Source organism: Plutella xylostella, chromosome 10, assembly GCF_932276165.1.
Source record: "Plutella xylostella chromosome 10, ilPluXylo3.1, whole genome shotgun sequence".
NCBI lineage: Eukaryota > Metazoa > Arthropoda > Insecta > Lepidoptera > Plutellidae > Plutella > Plutella xylostella.
The window spans coordinates 6,503,055-6,516,841 of NC_063990.1; the positions used below are offsets into that span (position 1 = coordinate 6,503,055).

The 13,787-nt window shown below is 36.7% G+C and overlaps 1 protein-coding gene and 1 long non-coding RNA gene across 2 annotated transcripts in view; both read left to right on the forward strand.

The window, feature by feature from the left end:
• Positions 1–13,787, forward strand: part of LOC119693749 (inositol-trisphosphate 3-kinase homolog) — a 77,822-nt gene that overhangs the window by 18,408 nt on the left and 45,627 nt on the right. The gene's annotated exons all lie outside the window — the stretch shown is intronic.
• LOC125489098 lies at positions 9,388–11,603 on the forward strand. The gene is made up of 3 exons (XR_007266744.1): positions 9,388–9,849; positions 10,382–10,537; positions 11,306–11,603. It is a non-coding gene; the product is annotated as an uncharacterized LOC125489098 (long non-coding RNA).

The window sequence follows — 13,787 nt, forward strand, 5'->3', positions numbered from 1 at the left end:
GTGCGATTGCGTACACCTACCCACTGACCTGGATCTTATAACCCGAGATATATTTTCGTTTAAAACCTCCCCTCCCCGCTCCCCGTCAACTCATTGTCAGAAATTTCGCCTTTGACATTATACGCGAGATCTCAAAAATAGCATTTAATTCCATGTTCACCCGAGATGAACGCCATCTTATCTTAACTACCACAGGTTTCTAACGACCAAAAAGTTACAGAATATACCTATCGGCTGAACTACAATTTGCAGTTGAATGTGTTCCGTCTGTTTGGAACCTAAGGTAAACAAAGTTCTTAAATATTTAACATGTATTTTAATATTTGGCTTAGTAATTATTAGTCGCATGTTACGGCCCTTAAATGATTGCGTCAATACATCTACTTAATATGCTCAGCTTTACAAAATTATAAATAAACAATGAATGCAAGTTGCAGTTTATAACCTCTGTAGAATTTCAATTTATAAGATAATTTACATTTACGTAGTACCTTTGTCTCTCTTACGAGAAAACCCTAGACTTATATGCATATATTTAATATAATAAAATATGAGGTTTGAGGTAAGTATATTATAACCACTTTACTACTATAGTCGTCGAAATATAATAGACCCGTTTGGACAGCTACACAAATTTGCTATTTACTCTTAATTTACTTGATGAAATACATAAGAAGACACATAATCTGGCTTATTATTTATCGGCCGAAAGAAAAAAGAACTTTTAAAGCACCAAAAGTTGCTTATTGTTTAGATTTTTCATGATTTAGGTTTGACACCAGCTGTCATCCCATACATTTTGGAGCTGTCCAAACGGGCCTATTATATTTCGACGAGTATAATATTATACAGACCTCCGGTCTCTAACTCAGCTAGACACGTATTTGACTGTACATTTTGGAAACCCTAAAGGCTGCCTTATATTTTTTAAATATGTATCCATGTTTTGGGATAATTTATCGTAAAAAACATAGTAAAAACTACCAATTTTCATTTAGTTATTCTCACATGCATTATAGCAATAACAAGACTTGCATTGTGGCGCCTGAGTATTGCACATAGCAAGTGCTGCAGATCGTTAAACTTACTGCATACCATGCGCAGGAGCAAGCATGTTGTGTTCAACTCCTGAAACTCCAAATCTTCCAATTGTATTATTATTATCATTAAAACTTCTGAGGGTGTATTAAAAGGGCCACCCCGAGAGCTCGCGCACCCTGTAGGTATGTCTATACTAAACTATAAAAGTTTACGATTTCACACAGATAATGTATTCAGAAGGACTAGTACAGGTTTGATAGTTTGTGGAAAACTATTAAAGTTTACGTTTTCTCATATTCAAAGTGGTGCTTCTAGCAAAAACTGTGATGAATCTTTTGACAGATCTATGATGTATTCAGATAACAGAAAAAAACAAAACTTTTTTCGATTACCTAGAGATAAATTGCAAAAAGCACTGAGCAGCCTATTCCCACATTGTAAAGCCTAATCCAGCTGTAGTGTTTGTCTCCAGTAGGCAGTAATTGTACGCTATGCTCTGAAATAAACTAAGTATTTCTATTTGACTCATTTGAAATGATGATCCTATACAAGAATACATGCAGGCTTAAAAAATATATTGAATAGGTAATCAATGCACTTTTACGAAGCTTGTGCTTTTATTATTGTAGACGATTGTGTTAAATGGCATAAAGTGAAACTGTTATAGGTACATTATTATCAACAGGTATTGCATAACGAATTTCCCTACGCACTAGAAAACGCATCTACGGGCGTTCCTGCGTTCATCACGTAGCGTGAGGCGGGGCAGTGTGAGAACTGCCATAATAGACGTATTTCTTTCATAAACATAGAATGACTAGCTGTTCCCGCGAGCTTCGTTTCGCCTTAAAGAGTTTTCTTGTGGGAATTCCGGGATAAAAAGTAGCCTCTGTTCTTTTTCAGGGTCTAGACCATATGTATACCAAATTTCATTTAAATCCGTTCAGTAGTTTTGGAGTGAAAGAGTAACAGACAGACATACACGGTTACTTTCGCATTTATAATATTAGTTAGGATTAACTTATAGTGATATAGGGGGAAACAACATGAAGACGCTAAGGAGGAAAATCCTTATCTTTGGGATATGGCTTCGTCTGACGTCTTATGTATCCTCGATATCCTCATAGAGAGGAAGTGACTGCGGAAGACCTTCCGGTACGATAAATAATCAACTTTACTACGCTCGTTCGATATGAAATGACGTCACATTGGTCCTCGCTATGCTATGTGTATGTATGTACAGTGTGTTACAACAATGGTAGGTATGATAGGTATGTGGTAAGCTAGACTAATCTCATTTATTATTTATCATCATAATTATCCAACAATCGTCCAGCGACCACAGTAATGCTATACCTACAGTAGGCAAGTTAGGTACTTAAGCATCATGTGGATTGCATGATTTTTGATCGATATCAATATCTCAGTATAATAAAGCTCCCGGGAAAGTATACATAATATAAGTAACTACTACCTAATTCATTTAATGGATCCTCTCGCATGACAACCAATCGGTACGCAAGTCCAGAAACCTGTATTAGGTACAGTATTTGTCTTCTTATCGTGTTGTCGGTGACAAAGATTAGAGCTTTTTGCTAGGATTTGTCACCGTGTGAATATAGGTAAGTAGTGGCCAGTCAGACCAGCGTCAGTTACTCACTGCCCAGGGTGATTTAATGGATCCTCTCGCATGACAACCAATCGGTACGCAAGTCCAGAAACCTGTATTAGGTACAGTATTTGTCTTCTTATCGTGTTGTCGGTGACAAAGATTAGAGCTTTTTGCTAGGATTTGTCACCGTGTGAATATAGGTAAGTAGTGGCCAGTCAGACCAGCGTCAGTTACTCACTGCCCAGGGTGCTGTATACGTATTAAGGAACAGATTTCACTCGGAAGGAGGCTTGCATCCCAGATTCCTCCTCGTATGAATTACGTTTATTTTCTTCTAACTAATAGCACATTAGCACAGAAATACCCCCCAAATTACGTACTATATAGCTATGATTATTTTCTCAAGGAAAACAAATTGTCAATAAACAACGAGAAACGCAATAACAGTCAAATAACCCAATAACTTAGCTAAAATGGGCCAAGCCGACGTAAATTATATAATTGATATTCGGAATGAGTTAAATTATGAGTTAGATGGGCCGGTTCCAGTGCATCATCAGAGATGTCATTAGCCGCGGCCTGCGCGCGGTCACGTAGCCTCCCACAGCCCCACTACTGCGCCTCGGCTCGTGCCCACCACTAACTACTCCATCTACTTGCCTATTGCTAATCGATGGACACATTTATTCAGAACTGAGATATTTAGATATACATAATTTGTTCTAGAGTTTTTTCGTGACGCGCGGAGCTTTTTGAGGATTAAGGGTCTGCAAGGGGGAATCGAGGGTTGGCATTGTCATAGAATTATGTAGTAAACGATGCTCTACAACCTTGAAAAAAATCACACAGGTAGCCGAAGAGTCTAGCTAGGTGCTGAATGATTCGAATTCAAGTAAATGATTATGGATAACTGTAAATAAAATTCAGAATATGACGAATAACCAGAAAATCACACTCCCGTATTGTAACAACTGTGTCGTAATTATTAAGAAATTTCATATGATTTTTATCATATTATAAAGTTAAAGGCTTGGACTAGGCGCTAAATACCTTGTTTTTTAATAAACACACACTTATTTTGTGTAAATTAATCCCAAACTTGAGCAATTTTTTTCCCTCAAATCTTAATACAAATATCTATGGCGGCTTTCTGTGTTATAAAATCATAAACACAAGTGACGTTTGACTCAGTTGGCCGCTGGCCTCCAAAGAAGGGTCACGTCGGTTTAGGCAGCACTGACAGCTCGCGATCTTATCGTGTACAGATACAAAATCACTGCACATTGGTTGTCATTGCACTTTTTCAACTTTTATGACACCAACATAATTTGATTTGAAATTGAGGAAGCATAATTCTTCCAGTATATTCAATACATTAAATTAAATTAGATAGTGTGCAATATTCTCGTGACATTACAGTCTCGTAAAGGTCTGATGAGGAGCAGGAGCGAATGGATCTAAGTGATGACAATACGCACGATCATTAGGTTAGGGATCAAAAATACAGTCTCTTGGTGCTGGTTGAGGTATGGTCTCGTGAGGATCTGATGAGGGCATAACACGGTGGTGGCTCAATTTTATTTCAAAGATGTTAATAGCTAAAAGCATCGAGTTTAGGCTATTAAGTATGTTTTTCAGAGAGAGAGAAAGAGATTTTATTTTTCCTCTGGATGTGTTAGGTTTACTGGGTTTACTAAGTTCATTCTGTTAATGGCATCAAGTTGTTATGTGTTCATAAGTAATAATTATTTATTAACAAAATGCTGTTGGTTCTCCACGAAAATGTAAAAATAAAAATAAAATAAATAAAAATAAATTCGTAACGTAAAATTGTCAATGACGGAATTTCTTCTATAGACAGTAGCCACAAAAAAAACAAACGATAGATGGCGTGATTTGAAGATAAAGATACATTTATTCGACAGGGGACCAGCAGAGGGTTCACCATTTAGCTGAATGTTACTTAGAAAACGGCCTTGAGTGGCGGTCAAGTTGGTCCCCGCCTGCGATACTTTCCATTAACATTGGGACTTGTTTTCATGTTTTTAGCATACAGTCGGGTTTTTCGTTTGTTTATAATTGTATTTTTTTATTTGTAACTTTTTAGTTGTTTTTCTTTTATGAAATTTTACGTCAGTAGGTAGTTCATGATCATTTTTTATTTCAATAATTTTGGTGTTGTTATTTAACCCTTAATTCACTTCGTGAAATTTACTAACTTAATTCACTTGTATGAGTCCCTGGGACTCATATATTTTGTAAGCGTGGGTTACTCAAATAAAACATATAATTTTCAAAAAAATATGTAATAATGTTATTTAGTACTTATTAATGCACTAGAAAAAAGCAACGAAACTAGACAGACTTCTGAGATCCTATCCAAAATTAAAGAAACTAAGTTTATGAGCCTAAAAAAACAGAGGTATTTTAAAACCTCTACAAAAATATCAAATATTCGTAACAAATATATGTTTTTACGTTTTTTTGACTCTTAAAGACATACAAACCAAAAATAAAAAAACAAAAATGTATGCTCTAATACAAAAATAAAAATTTAATAAAATAAATATAGCATAATTCACTTGTATGAGTCCGTGGGACTCACTCGACGCAATAACTCACCAAATACGTAGCGCCGGCGCACGTCCTCTCGCCACTGCCTAGCCCATGACCCTTCAGGAAGGTACTGAGACGGGGGGGAAACTAGACGCTCAAACGTTACAATTATTGAATTTTGAAATTTTGATGTGAGTCCCAGGGACTCAGGAAGTGAATTAAGGGTTAAATACCTTCAATATGCATATTTTTTTAATGTGAAAATCAAGCCCTTTCATTTGATACCTCACGCGGCAAAGTTGAATTATTATTTTTTCGATCATCACGTTATGTCCTCTAGAGGGCGCTATGTACATTTTAATGGAACGTCACATAGCCTATAACCATCGCGCCATCAATACGCTTCTAACAATACCTCATACATCAAAATCTATCAAGCCGTTTAGGCTACAGGAGGGAACAAACAAACATACATACAAACAATCAAAAAACATTACCCTCCTCCTTCGGCAGTCGGGTAAAAAGGAGTAAGATAGGGGGTCATTCTGAACTTTTGCTCTACGAGTTTTGGAAATTAACAAAAAAAAACCTTTTTCATAGAAACTTTGTTGGACATGTGACTTTTTACCATGGAAAACGAATATTTTTTTCGCGAATTTGCAAATCTCGTAGAACAAAAGTTATTCAGAATGACCCCTTGAGTCATCCCCTTTTGGTTTAGTATAGCCCTTTTGCGACACTATGTATTTACTTTGCTTTGTCGTCGGGGTTCAGTTGGCTGGAGGATGCCCGAAACTTATTATCTACACTTTAATACTTGTAGTTACCTTTCTACAAGTAAATACCACATTTGTTTGAGAAAGCTAATCGGGTTCCGAGTATAGAGTAAAGTGGCACCCCTATTAATTTCTACTCTTTCCTGGTGCTTACCAGTGTAAGTAAGAATTATACTTACTTACCCTAAAATCACCCAAAATGTACTTGAATATAATTGTCAATAAAGTTGGCGAGTAAAAGTTTATTGACCCACTGTGCAAACTTACATGTGTGCGTGTCACTGCGTGTGCTGTGTGAAGAGCATTGAAAACCCAAAATTGGCGCGGCACGTCACCCTGTACGGGCCCTTAATTGATGTGTGTATGGTTCTGGGTTTGTTGTTTCCACTGGTCATTGGCAGGCTGATGGATTGAGCATTCTTTTCAAATGAATATTCATCAGTTAGTATTTTTTTCGGAACTCGATAAATTATAAAATAATAATTAAAAAAATTAAAAAACCGACTTCAAAAAACCACTAAAATGTAAGAAATAATTTAAGGTTTACACAAATTCTACTCGTATGAGACAGTACAAATATACCTAAGCAGGAACTGTTCTTTTTTGATGTTGGTGCGGTGACAAAGTAATCTGAAGAAATATGGCACCAACTTCAAAAAAGAACAGTTCCTGCTTAGGTATATTTGTACTGTCTCATACGAGTAGAATTTGTGTAAACCTTAAATTATTTCTTACATTTTAGTGGTTTTTTGAAGTCGGTTTTTTAATTTTTTTAATTATTATTTTATTTAATAGTTTTTAGTTTATTTGCAAATGATACCAAAAAGTCCTACTAATCAATACGAATCATTCAAGCCTAAACACGATGTAGTTGCTATAAACCGTTGAGGAGTTCCCCTGACTGCCTTCCGTTTCCATCATCAGATCAGCTCAAGGTCACCATCATATTTTTTTGTTATAAGAACTATATTTACGTTCTTAATTTCATTAGAATCGGTTAATATGTGCCCAAAATGGAAATTCATACCCTGTTTTTACCCCTTTACCCACCCTTGGGGGTGAGATAAAATTCTGAAAAAAAAATGGGACCACCTGGGAGCTTAACCCAATACAACAAAAAAAGAATTTTCAAAATCGGTTCATAAACGGCGGAGTAATCGGTGAACATACATAAAAAAAATATAAAAAAAAAACCTCCTTTTTTTGAAGTCGGTTAAAAATAAAAGCTTAGTCAAAATGAACCATACTTTTAACGTAGCATTGGGGTGTATAATATGGGGTGTTTTTTATAAAGTGGCTAGAATATTTGGAAAACTCGCGGCCAAGTATTTAAGTACTTAACATACATAATAATTTTAATCAAATGTATTAAATTTCACTGACGAATAAACAATTTTCTTTTTAGCCATACTATACCAACGTTATGCAGACAGCATTGCCTGATGATCACACCTCGCATGAAACCTTCACAGCCTGCGTCAGCCATTAATGGTATTGTTAATTAAATAGCGGTTTCTACAAATTAATATGATTAAAATTGCAGACTATGATTAGGGCCATATTTTGTATTGCTGTGCCCATTAACGGTGATAGTGATTTGATGATGTTTTGGAAACCAATTAAAGGGCGTACGTGACTTTTTGAAGTGTGTCACATCATTAATGATAGAATGTGGTCCTGACGGCCGGCGATTTAATCACTTATTAATCACCTTCCTAGGATTTATGATAAAGATTTTCCTCAAATATTGAAAAACAATATGCAGGTCCAACTGCCGAAATATTAATAAGTAAGTAGTTATATCATATTCGTACGTCAGAATATATGGTAAACATGTGGAATAACCCTGGATGTTCGCAAGGCTTATCAACTGGGGGAAAACCTTTTACCAAACTGCAACTTAACCCGCTTCATTAGAACTTAAAACGAGCAAATTTCTCAATGACGAAGCCCAAATAAGAGAAACTTTTATTTTTAACACGATTAATTTAGCTCCCAAGTACTGCTTAACGAAGCTGCTGGAAAGTTCGACGCATGTCCTGACCTCTCCCACGGGTTGACGTCACGCTGGAAGTGTCTCGGACTTGTGATGAGGAAAAGGGCAACGCTTGCAGCCTCATTAGGGATGCGGCGGGGAGGGTAACGTCCTCGCTAGACCATGCATTATTCACCGCGTCATTACCGCCCACCGACGACTTCGTTTGACTGCATTTACCCTCGCCCGGTCCCTTTCGCGAAACCAAAAACCAAAGGAAAATACGAGGAAAACATCTGCTTTTCGCCAAAATATTTCTTTACTCCATTGCGCTGGTGATTTAATGTATTTAAATAAACGAATATGGTGTGGCTAAGGTCATGTTACCTTAAGATTTCGGACCTTGTAATATATTTTTCCCTTTTCAATGTCAAGACACGCATAATATATTTTTCCCTTTTCAATGTCATACACACGCTTCGGCAGGTTATACAGAAGACCGAGGAGTATAATCTACCTTTATGTCTAGCGTTTGTGGACTATGAGAAAGCCTTTGATTCTATTGAGCTCTGGGCGATGCTTCAATCCCTTCAGCGGTGCCATATAGACTATCGCTATATCGAGGTGTTGAGATGTATGTACAATGCTGCCACAATGTCAGTTCGATTACACGAACATAGCACAAAACCGATCCAGTTGCAAAGGGGCGTGAGACAGGGAGATGTTATTTCTCCGAAACTGTTCACCTGTGCACTGGAAGATGTTTTTAAGCTTGTAGAGTGGAAAAGACTGGGCATTAACGTCAATGGCGAATATATCTCTCATCTACGATTTGCTGATGACATAGTGATTATGGCGGAAACGCTGGAGGAGTTAGGCGAAATGCTCACAGACCTCAATGATGCCTCTAAACAAGTTGGGCTGAAAATGAACATGGACAAGACAAAGGTCATGTCGAACGAACATGTTTCATCATCGCCCGTAACTGTAGGAGGTGTCACCATCGAAGTTGTCGATCAGTATCCCTACCTAGGACAAGTGATCCGATTAGGTAAATCCAACTTCGATAAAGAGGTAGCTCGTAGAATCCAACTCGGATGGGCAGCGTTCGGGAAATTACGACACATCTTCACTGAAAACATACCTCAGTGTCTGAAAACAAAAGTTTTCAATCAGTGCGTGTTGCCAGTGATGACTTACGGAGCCGAGACGTGGTGCTTCACCAAAGGGCTTATCCACAAGCTCAGAGTTGCTCAGCGTGCTATGGAAAGGGCTATGTTAGGCGTGTCCCTGCGAGATAGGATTCGTAATGAAGAAATCCGCAGGAGAACTAAAGTTACCGACATAGCCAAAAGGATTAGCACGCTGAAGTGGCAATGGGCTGGCCACGTAGCCCGCAGAGCCGACGACCGCTGGAGTAGAAAGGTTCTGCAGCCTTACTCCCAGCGATGAGTGGCTGAATCGATTTCAACAAAATCGCTAATATCGTACTCCCACCGCACATTTTTGCGGCTCATTGTGTTATGACGTCACGCAAACCGTTCAGTGAAAATTATAGCGTTACTAAGCTAGAAATTCGCACCACGAGCTCATCATGAGCTCATCACACAGAGTAGATTATATGTCAAAGTTGCGACTCAACGCCTCTTTGAAAAAAGTTCCTATTCTTGCAACGCAAAGCCATTACAATGGCTAATTTTTCCTATTTTTGTAAGAAAAAGAGCCTGTAATTACACCTACAAAGTGATGTGAAAGTAGTTACTGAGGATACGTGAGGATTGCAAACCAGTCTCCCTGGATATTTTAAAGCATATTTAAAGGAGTTGACGGACAATTTGATTGAAGACTTTAGCTTCATGAAACTAGCTGATTTGAGCGTAACAAATAAGGTGAGTATCCACGAACATAATAGAGGTACATGTAAAAGTTTCTTCAACTAAAGGCGATGATCCATTCGCGAGCAAAACCTCCAATAACCTCTAAGTCCGCGGTCTAAAAAACCTCCAACGATGTTACAAAAAGCACGCCACGACTTTGCCAATGATGAAAGTAGACTGTTTGGTTCGCTAATGGATCACCAACGAGATTCGACAAGCCAACAATCTATACCGTCGCCTCGCCAATGGATGACCGCCTTAACTCTCATGTTCTTAAGGCATGAAGAAGAAGCCTTAAAGAAAATATCCTTCAAAACAAAGACAAACCTTCTTTTACCATTGTTGTAGTCCTATGGCACCCCAGAGGTGTCATAAAATCTGCCACCTATCTTTGTTTAAACCACCTATGTTTGGTCTCGCTCCAGCTAAGTCCAGTGGCTAACAATATATACCTACTAATAATAATAAGATAAACCTTCCTATACTATCATAATGTCTGTAACCTAAACCCCATGATACTAACCAGAATTTTTGGTATTTGTAGGTTTTTACTGCGTTGCAACTGGCTCCAGACTGGAATTTATAACCAAGACTAAATATTCAAGTGCCTATGTGAAGTACTTAACAACAAGTTGTATTAAGATCTTATGAAGTTAATACCTACATAAGAAACTAAATTGGCATATCATTCTGCTACTGAGTAAGTCACTTAAGCTGATTTCAATTTATTTGTAGCAAAAAATATATGAAATACTACCCTAGCACAAACACTTTAATTTTATGATGCACTGAAAGTATGAAAAATAATTTACTTGGCTTGCTTATCTAGATTCTATATCTATAAAATATTATTTGATTCATCTGTTTTCTAAGTACCTTAGGATTAAACTGTAGTGCTGCGGTGGGTATCTTTTGTAGTTAAAAAAATATACCTATGCTGGCTCAATCTCCACCTACTACAGAAACAAGACTATCTATTCTTGGACCAACAGAACGCCTATCTCAGCTATTGGAACACCCAGGCTTGCTGCTCCATTTTACTCGAGAGCTAGGCTGGCTGAGCTAAAATTAAGGAGATATGTACAAAGGTTCCACTCAAGAGAGCCACGTACAGGAGCTTCGCCACCTCTCAGAATAGAATAGAATAGAAAATCTACTAAATAAAGTTGTATCAATACCTTGATAGTACAGTCAGCAATAGATATTTATGCCACCACAGCAACAAAAATTTAATCCTCATGGGTGGAATAATAATATTTTATCAATACTTACTAACTTAAGTATTACTTACCTTAATATTAGTTATCCTTATTTTTCATGTTACATAAATATTACCTATCAATTGTCATAATATCTAAGGGCTTGCGTTGGGGTGGCATACATATCTCTTTGGCTGACTGTACAATATATTATTATTATATCCTAACCTATAGAATTACTATTAATCTATATTTCTATCTTATTTCAGATAATCAGAGAGCAGTTTTTTAGCTAATAGAAGAGAAGCTTATGCTTGATATTTCAGAACACTGATAATAATTGTGATGTGATTTAATATATGATACTTAATAAACATAAAATACAGCAAAAACCATGTTTCATTTCATTATTTACCTGTTGATGTTGCACTTGACTAAGAGGTCATTCATGATACTATTGCTTTATAAAGGCTTGATAGGAAGTATTCCTTCTTAAGAGTCCGGCAATGATAACATTGCAACATGGAAGAAATTGTATAAGTAACATTGTAAGTTGTACTTTTAATATATGGATACCTACCATATACTCCTCATTCGTTAGCAGACTTGAGGCCCTGTATACTAACTTTTACCTGTTGCAATGTAATACCCTTGTAATCACCTACTGAGTAGAGTGGTAAGACAGTACTCTTGGCCGATATTAAACCATTCCGTGGATCACAATAACAGAGTGCTCAGCGGAGGACACTGTCTCGGGCCGCTCTACTTGGTGGTGTAATCAGGGTGTTAGCATTATCTGCTTTATGAAGATTAGGTAGATACATTTTTTATGTTTAAAGCAGGGTTTACTTACATGATAACATTGTGTTTTTACATAAGCAGACACTTGGTCCATGCATAATGTTACAACTCTTATTACTAGTTATTACTGCTTTTTCTTAGAACTGCTTTAAACATAAAGAATAAAAAATAAAACAGCCGCATTCAACTTTTAATATGATTACTACATTACGAGTAATCGTTTATAGAGTTTACAATGCATGAGTCTAATAAGTACATACCTAAACTATGATCACTTACGACTTACGAACTTTTGGATTTCGATATGATTATGGAATTGTATTAAGTATGTGGTTGAAAGCACGATCTTAGAGTATGGGTTTGCACTTATTATTCAGAAATATTATCACGGTACGATATTGTCAGTATTTCACTGTAATTGTAGGTTATGTTGAGTATTTTTTCAATAAATTTCCGCCTTGAGTTAAAACTTTCACAAGATATTTCCTTGGCTATACGGTGATACGCAACGTCTTCTTCTTCTTTCTGTAAACAATGATTGATAGTTTAATATCTATAACTTTGTAACAAATTATCGTAATATTTTATCGGTCTATTTTATAAATCGAGTCGATCTGAGTCTGCAACTTAACCACTCCATCAGAATACTATACTTACGTCATATTATTATGTATTTAGTGCACAAATATCTATTTAAATAAGGAAATTCCATTTGTAATTTTGTTTTATCATTGTTATTGTAGGTATGTTGTATGAATGAAGTGGAGGGAGTGCAGTGTTGCCGCAACGGAGTTCTCAAAACGCACATATCCAGCGCTGAAAACGTACATTTAGGGTTAAAACCGTACATGAGCTGTTTTTTTACTAAAATCACTCAATTTAGCTTTTCCAGCTCTTTCGCACCTGCTCGTCAGCAGAAGTACTATATTTTAATAGATTTTAGTCGTGAGAGACGTACCTATATTTATTATAGCATTTTAAAAAGTGTTACAATGTCCTAAAACCTTCAGAGTAGGTACCCCGCAGTTTTATGTATGATATACTTATACTCATTGTAATCATGTAATAATCATATTGGTTGAGAAAATAATCATACAAGAAAATCAAAATCGTCACTAATTGTGGTTAATAATTTTTTTGCTGCGATTCCAAAAAAAATACGTAAAATAGTCCATAAACAAAGATTTTACACATGATAATCATGATATTGGAAGTTAAGTTTAAATGGTACATTACATGGACCAATTATATACACATTACACATGGGAGGCTAAAATAGTACGTCAAATGTGTAAAATGTACGCTAATGGCAACACTGAGGGAGTGTTTTCACAGGTTCACAGAGTATTTTGATTTTTAGTTTGAATGCGTTCAAAAGCCCCTAATTTCATATTTTAACGTTTACAAAGTTAAGTTTTTGTGAATAATAAGTAAAAAATGGCATGCGTGATGACTTTAACCTAGTGTTTAATAAGTATTTTAATTAATATTTTACTAACATTGTAAAAATAAAAACATAATATGGACTGATGATTACCGGATTTCTTATTTCAAGCTTCGCTAGTACTTCGAACGCACACCAATTTTTTCCTTGTCAGAGCGAGAAAAAACACAAGATCTTATACAATTTTATAGAGCGACATCTCTTTCTTTCACCTCTATTGAAATACGGAACGCAACATCGGCCTGATATCGGCTTACTTCGGCTACCGTTTCAAAAATAATCACTAGTCGTTTCTTGATATATTTTCTACGTTGTCCTTGGTCCGCGGCTCAGTCAAAACCGAGGTGGTGGTACCAACTGAATCGGCCTAAATTTTTCAACTGAGTTTTAATTGGCTTTTTTGGATAGCGACTATTAATCGCTGGGAGTAAGGCTGCTGGAGTGGAGACCCCGTGTCGGCAAACGGCGTGTCGGTCGCCCCCCAACCCGTTGGTCTGATGATCTGC